Raw genomic sequence first — 5,000 nt, 5'->3', positions numbered from 1 at the left:
TTTGTTTTGTTAACTCATGTCTTTAATTTAGTTGCTAAACATATCAAGCATACATCTACAAATGTTCTCCCTCCATTTTTAGAGTTTATTATCACATTAATGAAGATTAAGCTGAACTGCCCGTTTCAAGACTTACCAACCGATTTGGTTTTTCTGTTTCAACTGTAAGCAGGATATTTGACAAGTTGATTGATATCATTAGTACACGCTTACAGTTTCTTATACTGTGGCCACAGAGAGAACAGCTAATAAAAACAATGCCATTAGTCTTCAAACAGAACTTTGGAAATAAAGTAGCTGTAATATTTGATTGCTTTGAGGTGCTCATCGAGAGGCCATCAAGCTTGATTGCTCGAGCAATGACGTGGTCAAATTACAAACACCACAACACAGTAAAATTTCTTATTGGAATCACCCCTCAAGGACTCATATCCTTTATATCTAAGGCATGGGGGGGGGGAAGGGTAAGTGACAAACACCTTACTGAAAACAGTGGTGTGCTAAGGAAGCTGCTACCAGGGGACATTGTTTTAGCAGATAGAGGTTTTGACATTGCAGACAGTGTTGGATTTACCAGGCAAAACTTTATACACCAGCCTTCACTAAGGGTAAAAAGCAATTGTCTAGACAGGAAGTGGAAGAAACAAGAAAAATTGCAAATCTAAGGATCCACGTAGAACGTGTAATCGGTCTAGTTCGCAGAACGTATGTAATCCTGCAAAGCATATTACCCACAGAGTTGGTGAAGGCAAAACAAGGCGAGTCTCTGGCTCCTATTGACAAAATAGCTCAAGTGTGCTGTGCACTCACCAATTTATCAGAATCAATTGTCCCATTTGATTGAGGGGAACTTACAACCAATTTGATTCCAGGCCTTTAAGATGTAGTTAAGGCAAGCCATAATTTGTTCTTTAATGTCTTCAGTAATTCTTACGTTGGCAAATTGTTAAAACACAGCCTTAAGGTGCACCATACTCTGCTAGCAGAGTCTCTTTTGATCTTCCTAGATAAGTCGGGAAGAGGAAAGTAGACTTTGCCAGCCGGCTTGACATTTCTTGTTGAGCATGCGTTAAAAATTCAAACGTATTCGGGAGTCAGTCACGCGTGACTAGTAAACGCAAAACCACAAAACCAAAACAAACAGTCGAGATATTTTTGAACAACTCTAGCAAACACACGACAACCAAGGAATCATTTTCTTGGAATCTCAAGATGGTTTTTAAATTGCCATTTCATTTTTTGCTGAAAAATAATAGGTTTCTGGCAGACTAGTTTCTGTAACCTACATAGGAAATACTCATGGGAAATTTAGACAGTTAAAAATTGTCACGCTGTTGTAAATTCAAGAAATATTGACGACGCGTGGTGATTGATCATGCGCACAAATTAGCCCAAAGTAATGTTTTTTGTGTTGGTGGTACAATTCAATAAAATTAACATTTTAATCATGATTGCCCAGTCAAGTTTGTCTATAACAAGTTGAACAGATCAAGTCTCCCTCAGGCTCTTCTTTCAACCTCAAACATGACATATGGTACCATTTTATTTTGCACAAATCATTGTCACAGCCAATTAATGTACTGCCCTCCAAATCTTGTTCACAATAGCACCATGGCCCTTCCTCGTCTTCATCACCAGATGATGTTGATAAAGATGGAATGGCTTGAGCTTCACAACCTGGGCGTGTATAGTACTTCCCTACAATTTCAGGTAAAATGCACTTGCTGAAATACTCAGAGGAAGCAGAGAGTGCATTTTCCCAAACTCTTGGTCAGCAGGAATTCGTTGCACGAAGAGATATGTACGGGTCCGCAAATGATCCCAGGACCGCGAATGATCCCAGACCCGCAAATGGTACTAGGACCGCAAATGATCCCCATGTTAGACTGCAAATGATCCCCATAATGGACCGCAAATGATCCCGGAAAAAAGTAAGGAATGGCATGGAGGATGGAATGGACTAGAGAGAGAATTAATGTGGAGAGCGCGTATTTTCTTTCATTAAAAATAACTTTAAATGGCTCACAAAGGTTACTGTCTCATTCTAGTTTTCCAGAAAGACTGAATTTTGTTTCTGACCACGATGTTATAAATTTGCCACATTTAATTATCGGACACAATCATCAAACACTAACTTGGACGCAGTTTTAAACTCTCAAATGCATTTGGGTGTCAGTCACGCATGACCAGTAACTGCAAAACAACGAAACGAATACAAACAGTCGGGATATTCGAAGAACTCTGGCAAACACACGCAGAGTTTGAGAAACGAGCCCCTGGTCACAATCAGCTTAAAACAAAAAGAAGAGGAACTAATTACGGAAAACCAAAGACTGCGAAACGAGATTGAAGGTAAAATGTCTCTGTATTCCTTCTCCCTTTGATAACGAAGCGATGCAGTTGCTGTGGATACATGCAGAGGGTTTTCCACAGATTGATTTTTGTCTTTTTCGAAACGTGTTACGTTAGTTCGATGTTCTTTAAATAAAACAGGTATGAAGAGAGATTAAGTGACATAACATTGACTGAACATTGTATTTGGCTTCCTTTGGTGAGCTATAAATAGCTAAAAACTTTATGAGTTGGGTTGCTAAACTGCTGTTGAATTTAACTCGAAAAAAGTTATGGTATCAGTGCTAAATAGTAATTACAGTGAAATCATATTTGCAGAAAAAGCATCAGAGCTTTACAATGCCATGACTGAGCTTAAAAAAGTGCAAAGATCAAATGGACATAAAGGGAAGCCTATTAATGAAGTGGGTTTAAGGCAGCAACAGTGGGATGTAATGGAAATGAGGTAAGGTGGATTTTGATCCATCTATTTCAGTTCTTGTAGCTATGCTATGTAACAAAAAGAGAATATTCTAGGATTAAATTAATAGTAAGTACACTGGAAACTGCATGTCTGTAACAGTAAATCCTAAATGTATTTTTTTTTATTTCTATCTGAAAATGAGAACAGTGTTTTATTGAAAACAGAGAAGCTTTTGAGGAAAACAGAAAATAATACATGATACACACACTTACACTAGCCCTGGACTATCAACTATACTGCATCTGTACATCTGCATGTCATGGTAGGAAAGAAACTGATACAAAAAAGCAATGACAGTGTAAGCATCTCAGGGTATTGAACATTACTTTGCAGGGAAAGGGCAACAAAGGCATTGTGGTTTGCTGAAACCTATGGGCTTGTTCTCAAAGAATTAAAAATGGAGGACACATCAGGCAATGATGTAAATGTAACTTTCAGTGACAACATTAACAAAGGTAACATCACTTCACATGCTATTTCATCAAATAAGAACTTTAAAAAAAGATATCTTGTGAGATCCCAATGCTATGAAATTGTTTCAATGTAATCCACAAAACTACTTTTTGGTTGCAGAGCATGGGACCACAGATCCATACAAAAAACTGGACGAAGAAGAAAAGCAGAAAGTACGGACACTCCTATACATTATGGACCGGTTTTCGATTTCCCTCCAGGGATACCATGAGCTCTGACAAGTAGAGACATCATTACCAAGGACCCACCTGTTAGAAACCTGTGGCAAACAGATGGACAGCCAGTGGGAAATCAAAAGGACACCAGGATCTGCTCCAGGTGCTGAGCTACCTTTGAAGCTACTCCTAGAGAAAGAAATTCGACAACACGTAAGTGTCAGCGCAATACAGGAATGCAGTTTTTTGCCTGTTTATGAGGGGTTCCACTAGTGGCGGCTCAACTGTAATACACATGAATGTTTCTTTTCAGTGGAATTGAAATTTTTATTTCACTTTCTTTCAGTTGAAGGATGGTAAAGGAGCCAATGAACCAATAAAAGTTAAGATTTCAGGAGATGGTGCAAAAATGTCTCACACTAGTAATCTGTTTGTGTTCTCTTTCTCACTACTGGATGATGGTCAAAGTTGCTTGTCAAGTTCTGGTAATTTTTAGGTTTTCATTAATTTTTATCTTACATTTGCATGCATTCATACTCCCAGGCCTGCCGTTAAGGGTCGGGTCTGGGAATAATTTGTTATCTGGAATGAGGATAGTAAGGCTATTTGAATACGACAAAAAGAATAACAAAAGGCAGCAATTTTTGAGAGGGTCTACAAAGAAAGTTATTGGTTTTAATCTTGTCACATACATTTCCACATGTAGGTAACCATACCATCACAGTTGTCAAGGGGAAGGAAGACCATGAGACACTGAAAGCATCACTTTCAAATGTTATTAGAGATGCAAACAGCTTAATAGACGATGGCCACATGATCATTGATGGGACAAAAGTTTCATTGGAGTTCTTTTTAGGAGGCGATTATAAGGTGATTGTTGAAGTACAAGCCAATAGCCTAAAAATTATGTGACTTAGAAAACCTCACAAGTAGGGATATGCTTGGTGGCAAAGTTATCTACTGACATAAAAATTTTTTGTTCAATTTTCAACAGTTCCTCCTCATAGCTCTAGGAATGAAAGGTGCAACTTCAAATAATAGCTGTATCTATTGCAAGATTCACAAAAATGAAAGGTAGAATGATGTGATATTCACATACTACTTAAATCCTGTGTCGAGTTTATGTATAAAGTCAACATTGGTTATCTTTGTCAACATTAGAAATGCTGTAACAAGATAATAATTTATCACATTACAGATGTGACATGTCAAAGAACTGCTGCTATTACTTAAATCCTCCCCTTGCAAGGAAAGTGTGTGATGACTGGCATAAGCAACCTGGATGCCACAGCCAACCCTTCCTCAAACTGCCCTTAGAGAACATAGTAGTGGATGAGCTGCACCTAATGCTCCGAGTAACTGATAGACTTGAGGAAGGATTAATACTGGATATCATGAAGTGGGATGAGGTGAATAAGTGCTATTTGAAAAACTTTCTTATTCTGATATCATTTTCCTCAAGTTAAAGAAATCATTGTATTTCATCCTAGTCAAAAAGAGAAATTTTACATACACCTGTGTATTATCTATTTACTTTACCATTTTGCTTTTTATTT

General features: G+C 37.9%; 2 pseudogenes; both read left to right on the top strand.

The window, feature by feature from the left end:
- Window positions 1–844, top strand: part of LOC138030604 (uncharacterized) — a 1,087-nt pseudogene extending 243 nt beyond the window's left edge.
- An 871-nt stretch (window positions 845–1,715) lies between these two features.
- The window catches only part of LOC138030603 (uncharacterized), a 6,559-nt pseudogene continuing 3,274 nt past the window's right edge, over window positions 1,716–5,000 (top strand).

This window comes from Montipora capricornis, chromosome 13 (genome assembly GCF_036669925.1).
Source record: "Montipora capricornis isolate CH-2021 chromosome 13, ASM3666992v2, whole genome shotgun sequence".
Lineage (NCBI taxonomy): Eukaryota > Metazoa > Cnidaria > Anthozoa > Scleractinia > Acroporidae > Montipora > Montipora capricornis.
Note: the sequence above shows the minus strand (reverse complement) of the source record. Positions and strands in the feature narration are given on the sequence as shown.